The 12,489-nt window shown below is 39.3% G+C and overlaps 1 protein-coding gene across 1 annotated transcript in view; it reads left to right on the top strand.

Annotated features, from left to right (window-relative positions):
• Nucleotides 1-5,737: 5,737 nt before the first annotated feature.
• slc37a1 (solute carrier family 37 member 1) overlaps nt 5,738-12,489 on the top strand; it is a 69,567-nt gene continuing 62,815 nt past the window's right edge. Inside the window, exon 1 of the mRNA XM_022210186.2 lies at nt 5,738-5,881. The gene's annotated coding sequence lies outside the window, so the exon portion shown is untranslated. The remainder of the gene's footprint in view (nt 5,882-12,489) is intronic.

Raw genomic sequence — 12,489 nt, 5'->3', positions numbered from 1 at the left:
GCGTAGCATGTGCGCAGTTCTACTTTTTCTTCTTCTTAGGAATGATTTTAAGCTCTTTGCTAAATCCTTAAATCTGATATTGCATAAGAATGCTGGTCTTCTTGAAACTTTTTGTAGCGAATTTAACTTGACTAACTGATTCCATTTATAACATGATTTATTGTTTGTATTTTCTTTCAACTGCCCCCTTGCTCTTTGTTGTATCTGTTTTGTTTTTTGTTGTATGTTGTTAATCTATATTTCAGAAGATAGAATTTGGTGGTACCTAATTAATGTATCCTGTTCAAAATTTAAATAAAAACCTTAATTAAAAAAAAAAAATATATATATATATATATATATATATATATATATAAAAAAAAAAAAAACTTTTTCTTCTTCTTTTAATTGCCTTTGGCAAAGCAGTTAAAATGTGCATTACCGCCATCTACCGGAGGAACTGGAGTATGTTGCAGTAGATTGGTGGACAAGCAAAAGTGGAAATTACAAAACGACGTAAAGAAAAAAAATCTCAGTTGATCTCGTCTCCTTCAGATGCAAACTTAGGTGAATGTGTATTCTGTGTATTACATTTTCTTTCTTTATTTCCCACTCCCCCTAGTCTCTGGATATTGTACACACGTGGACAAAATTGTTGGTACCCCTCAGTTAAAGAAGGAAAAACCCACAATTCTCACTGAAATCACTTCAAACTCACAAAAGTAACAATAAATAAAAATGTATTGAAAATTAAATAATCAAAATCAGCCATCACTTTTGAATTGTTGATTAACATAATTATTTAAAAAACAAACTAATGAAATAGGGCTGGACAAAAATGATGGTACCCATAACTTAATATTTTGTTGCACAACCTTTTGAGGCAATCACTGCAATTAAACGATTTCTGTATTTGTCAATGAGCGTTCTGCAGCTGTCAACAGGTATTTTGGCCCACTCCTCATGAGCAAACAGCTCCAGTTGTCTCAGGTTTGATGGGTGTCTTCTCCAAATGGCATGTTTCAGCTCCTTCCACATATGTTCAATGGGATTCAGATCTGGGCTCATAGAAGGCCACTTTAGAATAGTCCAACGCTTTTCTCTCAGCCATTCTTGGGTGTTTTTGGCTGTGTGTTTTGGATCGTTGTCCTGTTGGAAGACCCATGACCTGCGACTGAGACCAAGCTTTCTGACACTAGGCAGCACATTTCTCTCCAGAATGCCTTGATAGTCTTCAGATTTCATCGTACCTTGCACACTTTCAAGACACCCTGTGCCAGATGCAGCAAAGCAGCCCCAAAACATTACTGAGCCTCCTCCATGTTTCCCCGTAGGGACAGTGTTCTTTTCTTCGTATGCTTGGTTTTTGAGTCTATGAACATAGAGTTGATGTGCCTTACCAAAAAGCTCCAGTTTGGTCTCATCTGTCCAAAGGACATTCTCCCAGAAGCTTTGTGGCTTGTCAACATGCATTTTTGCAAATTCCAGTCTCGCTTTTTTATGAGTTTTTTTCAGCAGTGGTGTCCTCCTTGGTCGTCTCCCATGAAGTCCACTTTGGCTCAAACAACGACGAATGGTGCGATCTGACACTGATGTACCTTGGCCTTGGAGTTCACCTTTAATTTCTTTGGAGGTTGCTCTGGGCTCTTTGGATACAATTCGAACCATCCGTCTCTTCAATTTGTCATCAATTTTCCTCTTGCGGCCACGTCCAGGGAGGTTGGCTACTGTCCCGTGGGTCTTGAACTTCTGAATAATATGAGCCACTGTTGTCACAGGAACTTCAAGCTGTTTAGAGATGGTCTTATAGCCTTTACCTTTAAGATGTTTGTCTATCATTTTTTTTCGGATGTCCTGGGACAATTCTCTCCTTCGCTTTCTGTTGTCCATGTTCAGTGTGGTACACACCTTTTCACCAAACAGCAGGGTGACTACTTGTCTCCCTTTAAATAGGCAGACTGACTGATTATGAGTTTGGAAACACCTGTGATGTCAATTAAATGACACACCTGAGTTAATCATGTCACTCTGGTCAAATAGTTTTCAATCTTTTATAGAGGTACCATCATTTTTGTCCAGCCCTATTTCATTAGTTTGTTTTTTTAAATAATTATGTTAATCAACAATTCAAAAGTGATGGCTGATTTTGATTATTTAATTTTCAATAAATTTTTATTTATTGTTACTTTTGTGAGTTTGAAGTGATTTCAGTGAGAATTGTGGGTTTTTCCTTCTTTAACTGAGGGGTACCAACAATTTTGTCCACGTGTGTAAGTACCTGGGTGTCTACCTCAACAGTGGACTGAACTTGAGGACCAACATTAACACTGTGTACAAGAACAGGATGAGCCGTCTCTATTTTCTGAGGAAACTAAGATCCTTATACTTGTGCAACAGAATGTTTGAGGTGCTTTACCAGTCAGCTGTGGCCAACGCCCTGTACTTTGCAATGGTCTGCTGGGGAGGCAGCATCACAACCAGCAATAAGAACAAACTGATCTGGAAAGTTGACTCTATGATTGGCTGCAAGTTGGTCTATTTTGAAGCTGTGTTGGAAAAGAGGACTTTAAATAAACTGTTGTCCATCCTGGATAACTCTGACCATTCATTTCATCTCCTGCTGGACAGGCAGCAGAGCAGTTTTTCCAACAGGCTGGTCCAGCTCATCTGCCACAAGGACCGATACGGGAAATCTTTCCTGCCACAAGCAATAGCACTGTTCAATGTTTCCTTTTCTGTAATGCAAAAATGCATATTTTTAAATATTTCTTTGTTATTTACTGCACATTTATATTTACTTATCTGTATTTGTGCTGGAACTATACTCTTTCTACTGTAGGTACGTAGGTAGGTTGGTAGGTAGGTAGGTAGATAGAAATTCAAGTGTTCAGCAGCTTACATACAACAACACAAAATATCAAAAAGGGAGGTTAGTAACATTAACAATAAAGGTTAGTATATACTCTGAAAATCTTGCTGTAAAATACTACATTATATAAAATAATTCTAAATTTAAAATCTATAGGATACTAAATGAAATTAAAATTCAATACACAGTATTTACACATTTCAAGGCAAGCTGATCTGGAGTGAATTTAGTGACTTAAAGTGACTTTGACAGGTAGTAGGAAAAAGTTATATTGAACTACCTAAGGTGCATGGACATTCAATAATAATAATAACATTGGTCCTAATGTGATTATGACTGTGCCACCGACACCCCCCCTCCCCCCCTTCCACCGCTGCTCCCCCGATCACTCAATGATGACTTGTACAGTCTGATGGCCTTGGGAACAAAAGAGTTTCTGAGTCTGCTGGTGGAGCAGGTCAGAGACAGCAGCCTGGAGCTGAAAACACTCTTCTGACTGATCGTCGTCCTGTGCAAAGGATGCTGTCTGTTGTCCAAGATGGAGAGAATCTTTTCCAGGGTCCTTCTCTCTGCTGCTGAAACCAGAAAGTCCAGCTCTGTGCCCGCCACTGAGCCAGCTCTCCTCACCAGTCTGTCATGCAGAATCCCTCTTTTTAATGCTCAGTCCCCAACAAACTACAGCATAAAAGAGAGCACTGGATACGACAGACTGGTAGAACATCTGTAACAGTTTCTTGCAGATGTTAAAGGGCCCCAGTCTCCTCAGGAAGTACAGACGACTCTGTACTTTCCTGTAGATACTGTCCGTGTTGTCTGACCAGTCCAGTTTATTGTCCAACTGCAGTCCCAGGAACTTATAGGTCCTGACCGTCTCCATGTCCATGCCCCCAATGGAAACAGGCTGGAGATGGGGTCTATTCCTCCTGAAATCTACCATCATCTCCTTGGTCTTGGAGGTGTTTAGCTGCAGGTGGTTTGAGTTGCACCATCCCACGAAGTCCTCCTCCAGGCCCTGTACTCCCCCTCCTGTTCACCCTCCACATATCCAACAGTCACAGTATCATCTGAGTACTTCTGCATATGGCAGAGCTCCTATTCATACTGGAAGTCAGATTTGTAGAGCGTGAACAGTACAGGGGAGAGCACAGTACCCGGTGGCACCCCCGTGCTGCTGACTAAAGTGCTTGATGTGCAGCTGCCCAGTCTGACGAACTGCAGCCTGTCAGTGAGGTATTCCCCAATCCAGGAAACCAGGTGTGGGACTGTACTGTAACAAACAAATTTCTCCTCAGGGATTAATAGAATATCTCTATTCTATTCTATTCTATTCTATTCACTGGAGTCCCAGATCCTCAGCTTTGTTACATTTTCCAAAATGATAAATGTCTATGACTTGGTTTTGCATCTGTTCTTGAACCTCTTCAGAACACGACAGCACGTGCTGCTTTTTGAGACACTTTAGCTACTTCACAATGCCAGACAGATTCTATTTAAGATGTTCAGATTCAGCAAGCCTGACAGTAATCTTAAGCGGCTGTAGCAGACGAAACTGAGCTCAAATGCCAAATGAATTTGGTCATTTTGTAGATTGGTTGCTAAGGGAACAATTACTTTTTATCATAAGGCAAGATGTTGCTGGACAGCACTTTTTTCTAAAATAAATAAAATCATCAATTAAAAACTGCATTTTGTTTTTTCTTGGGTTAACCTTATCTTATATTAAAATTAGCTTGATTATATAAAATATTCAAATGTGACAAATACTTTTTCACAGCACTGGAGATATAGTGAGCATAATGTTGCTCACTGGAGGTGATGTAATGATGCAATGAGTGAGCAGTGGATCTGACTGAGGAAGCCACAAACAGTATAAGCACCTACCTCTCAGTCAAACAAACCCTAATTTATGGCATAGTTTACTGTGAATAAGACCATTATTTTTAAAATGAACATGCTGTTTTCAAACAGTAAGTTCATAAAGTCATCACAAAAATGCTTGCTGAGGTAACAGATCAAGAGAATTAGGGTCATTTTCTTATTAACCATGCCTGACGAACGTTACTGCATTCGCCTCGATATCTGGCTGGCTGGGTAAGTATGTATGTATGTATGTATGTATGTATGTATGTATGTATGTATGTATGTATGTATGTATGTATGTATGTATGTATGTATGTATGTATGTATGTATGTATGTATGTATGTGGGTGTGTGGGTATGTCCGGTCAGATATCTCTGCAAGTGCTGAAGTCAGGATGATCAAACTTGGCACTGAAGATCAGTCTAAGGTCCCCTGCTCACTTGTGGAGTTACAGGTCAGCAGATCAAGGGAAGGGAAGGGAGATACGTAGGATGATCAAAATTGATACAGAGTATCATGCATGGGCATGGTTCTGCCCTCTGTTGGGGGCTCGTCTAGTTGACTTATATGCAATCTGACCTCTTTCTGCAACCAGAGGAGTAACCCCTGCTGGTTGTTAAAAAGAGTGCAGGTCTAAGGCTGAAATAAGGATTCAGTGAGAAAGTCAGTTTGTTGAGGAAAGCCTTCCAACCAGCAGGTTAACTTGACAGAATCAGTGACCATAGCAACTGACCCAGAGTTTGTGTAACCTCTCTCAAGGGAATGAAGACCTATTTATGCCATAGTTTGTCTTCGGGTTAATAAACTCTTAGTTTTTACTTAACTTTCTGAAATTGATCCTAAAAACAGAACACAAGTTCATAAAGCTAACTAAATAAAATTATTCAGGAGAACTTTCAGACACAATATGCTAATTTTGCTGTTTGTTGTTTTTTTTTTCTTTCTGTTTGTTGATTTTATCGCAGGGACAGACGTCCGGCATGACGTCAGTGGCAGAGGGGAGCGAGCGCCGCGGACCGCCCAGCTGTGTGCGTGCGTGCGTGCGCACGCGAGTTCGCTGCGCGTGTGGCTCTGAGGTGACAGTCTCGAGCCTTCACACAAGGAAGTGGAGGATATATCGTAGAACTGAAGCCACAGACGAACAGAAAACTTGATCGACTTGATCGTACAAGGTAAGCTCATCAGCAGGAACGCAGTGTTAATGGCAAATTTTGTCGGGGAACGAAAACTGCCGTTGGGGGCAGATGAACATTTGCTCCAGCTTCAAAATGCTTTAGCTAGCTGTCGTTACAATGTACAGGAAGCTAAGGCTTTGCATCAAGGTTGCAGTGTTGACAAGCTTTGTCTCTTTTCAGTTTGTACGCCACTAATGCGCGTCTATTTCGATTTTTAAATGTCCAGTATGTGCCATACAAGAGGAACAACTGAGAAAATGTATAAGTATGTATTTATGTATTAAGTATAAAATGCCCAGATTAGAAGGTCCGAACAGCCAATAAAAAAAAAAACCCGGATAGGAGTACTGTCCACGTTTTAGGTTTAAGATGCTCCACTCAGCCTCAACAAACACTGAAGCTGTGTTAGATCGTACAAAGGATTTATGAAAATTACTTCCATATCTGTCTCTGTAGCACGACTGTATTGGCTGTGTTGGATTTGGTTTAGACATTATTGCTGAAAAAAGAAACTCTGATCAAGCTGCAGTAAAATACATCCATAGAGCTGTGTTTGAAGTTACCATAAGGTGAAGCCTCAAGGGTTATACCATGAACCCAATTATGCAGATGTTTGTTGTGACTGTGATTATAAAAGTCAAGTGATCAAGGTTTCAGGACAGACGTGCAAAGATTTCTTTGTCGTAACATGGCCGTGTTCTCCTGTATCAGAAGGAGGAATATTCATGCCATTTCTGGCCCACCTGTTCAAAGCCAAATGAATATGCAGAGCACATCATCAAGCTGGTGTGTTTCACTGGGTTTAGATAAAGAGAAAAGGCAGAAATTTCGTAATTGGAGATGAAGCTTTGTGGTACAAATTCAGTGACTTGGTTGGTGGTCTTTTGAAGAGGTTGACATGTATGCATGTGTCTGACTCCTTGTCTGACAGTCATGTAGTAATGCTCCATCCCATGTTTTAAACCTATACACAACAAACAATTAAGTTAAACTTGACTTTATAAAATTCACCTGCTTATATTTTCAATAAGAATCATTTGTAAAGTCTTAAGTTTGGTGATAAAAAGTTAAAAATACAAGCTTGTGTACATATAAGTTTAAAGATGGTCATTCGCTACAGCTTCTAAGGTGCATTACACCAAGAAACAGTCAATCACCAAGCATTCTGTTCTGTGTATCATAATTGGCAATTGGAAGCTAAAGCTGAAGTACTGACAACACAATCTGAAGCTTAAATCTATTTACTAAATTCTCTTCAGTGTTATCAATTTGGTATCTCCCAGTCATCTTATTGGCAGCAGCCAAGACTCATTGGTATTATAGCACCTGGCAAAATGATTAAACAAACATGATTCCAGAGACAAAGCTGAAATAATTAAAACTGATGGCCACAACTTTTAGCTACAGCTACATCATCCATCATACATCCATCACTGATACAAAAAATGTAAGAATAGAAAATAAATGATTAGTTTTATTATTACTAGCTCAACTGTCGGCAACCTTACCTGCTCAAAGAGCCATTTGGACCTGTTTCCCACGGAAAAGAAAACAGTGGGAGCCACGAAACCCTTTTGACATTTAAAATGAAAATAACACTGCATATATCGTTTTTTTTTACCTTTATGCTATGTAGGACTTTTCCATGCTTATATAAATGTCAGGGATAGCATTGCCTGTTTTGACCACAAATTTGTCCGGTTTGAGGAGGTTTTCAATATTATTCCACTTGTGATTCTGAGCAAGAACGGCCTTCTGACAGGCAACATCTTCAAGATCAGCTGTCAAGCGCTTAAACTTGGACACACATATGTCTTTGTTGGCTATGTCGGCCAGTTCCATCTCAAGATAAGGTTGACTCACACCTGCCAGTGCAGATGTATTCAGTAGGGATGAATCGATGCTTAAGGGAGTGACAGGGAAGTGTAATGTGCTTTTTCTGCCTGAACTCACAGAACCGTTTCCCAAGTGATGTTTGCATTGCCATAATTACAGACTGCAAACACTCTGAATTTATCATGTTGTGAGCTTGTTTGAAATCTTAAATAGGGAAAGTGAGTCAGTGTACCTCTCTGTAAATTCTGGCAAACACTGTCATCTTGCGCTCAAATGCCAAAACCTCCTCTAATATTTGCAGAGCTGTGCCTCATTTCCTCTGAAGAGCTATGTTCAGCATGTTTAGGTGCGCTGTCATATCTACCATACAGTGTAGCTTTTCTAAGCCACTCTGGCTGTTCCTGGTCAAGAAAGATGAGTCCTTTGCTGCCCAGAAAAGTTTTCACTTCTTCCAGACATATGGCAAAGTGTTTCAGCACCTCGCCTCTGGACAGCCACCGGACTTCGTTTGTGCAGCAAGAGATCAGAATATGTGCTTTCCACCTGGTTCAGTAACCAGCAGAACTGACAGTGATTTAAACCTTTTGCTATTATTTTTTGGCAATCTGAACGATGGCATTCGTTACTTCTGCCCATTACGGAAGAAATGTTTGAGCACGCAGTGCTTCTTCGTGCAGGATGCCATGAGAAGTCAGCAACTTTTAGTCCAGTGACTTCTGCAGTAAAGCCATAAAGCCCTTCTGCGCTCCTGTCATACTTGGTGCTCCATCAGTAGCCACTGACACCAGATGGGAGGTGTTTTTTTCTTTGGCTCTTAAACAATCCAAGACAGCCTCCCAGATGTCCTTCCCCTGTGTTCGACCTTTTAGTGGTATCAACTCAGTCATTACTTCCTATGACCCATCGGATTTTACACATCGGCACAACAGCGGTATTTGTTCAATGTCACGGTTGTCTTTAGATTCATCGCAGGCAATTGAGTACGCCACACCTGAATTGATGTCTTTAATTTGAGGTCTGGTGATATTTTCTGCCATTTTTATGATTCTGTCTTTGACAGTCTTTGCAGAGAGGTGCATATCCCTGATTTTCTACACAATCTCACGCCTGTTTTTGAAGTCCATGAATAGATTTTCTGAAATCTAGATGAATGATTCTTTTATTTATTCCCCATCTGTGAATGGATTCCCGTTCCTGACTATTTCCTGAGCACCTACAAAACTAGCATATGTACTTGAATTTGCGGACTTCATCTACTTCTTGAAATGATTTTTGCTCAGGTCAACCTTCCGGATCAGTTCTGAAACAGCTTTTTTTCTCTCATCTTCATCCAGATATCTTTGAGGAAGGGCTTTGTGTTTATTGTGGAAATGTCTTGGGACATTTAACTTTTTGTTGTTGTCTCATCACATGTTAAGCATACTGGTGAACCAGTCTAGTCAACAGTGAGAGCAAATGAATCTGCTCATGTAGTGTTAAACATGCTGTTTTCTTAGATGTGTCCATAGTTGACCTATCTGAGGTCGAAAAGTTCAAGAAGTCACGTGCCACTGGGTGCTGCACATTGGCGGTTGTGAAACATATTTTGAGCAACAAAAAACTGTACGCGGTTTATTTTGATTTTATAAGATCACCATAATCTTCAAATTTAGAATTATATTTTAAAAACGAATGAACTAAATACAATACATTTTAATTAAATACGCATTGTTTATTTTCCAAAACCACAAGGAGTCACAGCAGAGGGATGAAAGAGCCGCATGCCCCGGAACTGCGGGTTGGTGACCCCTGTACTAGCTGATTAACAGTTATGTCTTAGAATTTAGTTAATAATGCCTATTCCAATTTTCTAGACCCACAGGTGGCATCTTCAGTTTATTTATTCAGTCCAGAAGCCAAATTAGTACGTTTACATGCACATTTTTTTCAAGATTGTAGATCAGTATTGCCTTTGCTATCGACATGCACACATGCATGATCAGGACACACCATGAACCTTATTGCAATGGGATAATAATGCACATTTCACAAACTCATGTACATAAAAAAGAGAAACAGCAGATCCTTAAATTTTAGTGGCCAGAGACTTTTATAATCTGTTCACTCAATCAGTGTCTTTGGTGAGTATAAAGTAAAAGAAAAAGTAAAAATAGTTAAAATGCATAATGGGAATTGTCTTTCACTGGGATAAGAAATGCAAGGTATTTGTGTTGCTGTTCTAATGCAGGGGAACCTTTTTGGCTGAGAGAGCCATGAAAGCCACATATTTTAAAATATATTTCCGTGAGAGCCATATAATATTTTTAACACTGAATACAACTAAATGTGTGTATTTAAGTAAGACTAACAATTTTAGAGTATAACAAGAAAAACACTCAGAGTGCAATGCTCTTCCAAGACTGTTCATTTCTCAATTTATGTATTCAGAAATCATGGCATCATAGAATCTGTCTATTTAATATAGTTTGGCCGTCAAACTAAATAAAAAATGACCTTGCGTGAGCACAGGCATGTGTTGTGCAGGCATACGTTATGTATACATACTGAATTGTGTGACCGAAATATGTAGCGAGTAGAGTGAATTGATACAAGTAACTGACATAGCCTTTACTTGTTGTCATGGTTATGGTGTTACCGTGCCGGCCGCTGTATGTTGCAAAGGGAAATCCTTAACAAATTCATGGATCCAGACTATAAGCTCCATCACTGCCAAAATCTAATGAGGTGGTTCTTGTGTCATTTCTGACCTTCCCTGAAAATTTCATCCAAATCTGTTAGTCTGTTTTTTAATAATGTTGCACACAGACAGACAGATTCACAGAGTGACAGACAAACGTACACTGATAGTCACATAACTCTGCTGCGTTCTTTGACGGAGTTATACGTCTCTGAATGTATTCTTTTTTTTAATGATGTTGTTATACTGAAGCTAACCAATAATAAATAAAATACTTCTCACCATTAATACAAAGGTGAATTCTTCTGTCCATTCGTGCTGAAATGTACGGTACTCCTCATCTTTTTTTTCTTTTCACCATCTTCTTCGTCAAACAGGTTTGCTCTGCATAAATTAGCTATTTGACTACTTGATTAAAAGGAGTGAAGTTTACTTCTTGACCTCACAATGACCCGTGTAGGCTACCGCATTATCCATTAAAAATTTTGAGTTTTGGTGTTGGCCCCTCTTGTACCACGAAGGACAGCTGGGATTGGCTCCAGCCACCTGCAACCCTGCACAAGAGTGGTAGAAAATGGATGGATTAAAATGCATGAGAATATTTTATATTTTTAACATTGTGATTTTTGTAACATTTTACTCTAAATTGTCAGTGGAAATATTCATTGCTTATCATGTTAAGCAATGTCAGCTAAGATTTACCTACGAGCCAGATGCAGTCATCAAAAGAGCCACATCTGGCCCGTGAGCCACAGGTTGCTGACCCCTGTTCTAATGTAATCAATGTTGGTGATTGCCAAAGTATGGCAAGAGAACATATGCACATAAATAATAACATCCTAAAATGAGTTATCTTACTGTAGCAGTTATAATTAGACTAGTAAATGTTCAGTGAAGAGGACAGACTGTATCATAATGTGCTTATACAAAAAATGTATTGCAACGATAAAATCACAATCTGGAATAATACGTCAGGAAATGACCTTCATTTGCTAGGATAGTGGTGCCTTGACTTAAAACATGAACTTTATGTTTTAACTGCTGTCACCCTCATTTCTCAACAACAGGGAATTAATCAGACTAAAGACAATTGGGTATGTGTAATTGGGTTTCAAACTTATCCCAAACAGTTCCATCTTGTTTTGCAGAACTGCATTAGCCGGTGAGCTGGTCGTTTTAATTTGTTGTTGTTGCTTCCCAGTGGTTTGGTAGCAAGTGACTCATTAGCATCCCAGATGCACCAATAGCCCTAAACACATAGCTGGAAAACCTAGAATTTATGGCCAAATGTAAAGTTTGTGCAAAGCATGCCACTGATTGTTAGCATGACTGAAGTCTTTGGTGCCACAATATTTTATGTAATGCCATAGACATAGGCTATCAGTCAACCAGCTAGCCCTCACATCGGCACAGGTTCATTCAATTTTTCACCTATGTAGTCTGGTTTGTGTCTGACTGGTATGCAAGCAGGACTGCTGATTTCAAATTCCATTTTCTCCTGATGCAGTGGACTTTAACCATGATGTAACAGTACCTTGCCTTTCTTATCATTGTACCTCTTCTCGATGTGGTTAGCAATTGTACCTCTTGAGTGGATATCCTGGTTAAGTTCAGTTTAGTAGTTTGTCACTGTCTATCCACCAATTTTAAAGGCTTCATACTTTTTTCCTCCATAAAACAAAGACTTAGGGCCTTTGAGATGGTACAACAAAGACATTGTACTTGATCTGTATTTGAAGGCTCTGTAATGTTCCTCTGCAGAAATATGTTTTTTGATGTTCATATTGCCTCACTATTTCCTACTTCACACCTCTTCTACCACTTCTGTGCTAGAATTTTTTTGAATGGCAAAAATGAGGTACACTGTCTTTCAGTATGTGAACTATGGGTAATGGTACACAGAATCATTGATAAAATAGTTTAAAAACCGCAATTAATGAATGAAATGGCTTAAATCTTCAGTGGAGCGACAAATGTAAGATGCCAAAAGCACTTTCATTAAAAGACTGTAATCAAAGTAGAACTCAAAATAATGCATTTTATAGGATTTATTCAAAAGACGTCAGTAAGACCATGTTGCATTGCATTGTGT

Source organism: Acanthochromis polyacanthus, chromosome 14 (genome assembly GCF_021347895.1).
Source record: "Acanthochromis polyacanthus isolate Apoly-LR-REF ecotype Palm Island chromosome 14, KAUST_Apoly_ChrSc, whole genome shotgun sequence".
Lineage (NCBI taxonomy): Eukaryota > Metazoa > Chordata > Actinopteri > Pomacentridae > Acanthochromis > Acanthochromis polyacanthus.
The sequence above is the reverse complement of the archived record's forward strand: the minus strand, read 5'-3'. Positions and strand labels throughout refer to the sequence as shown.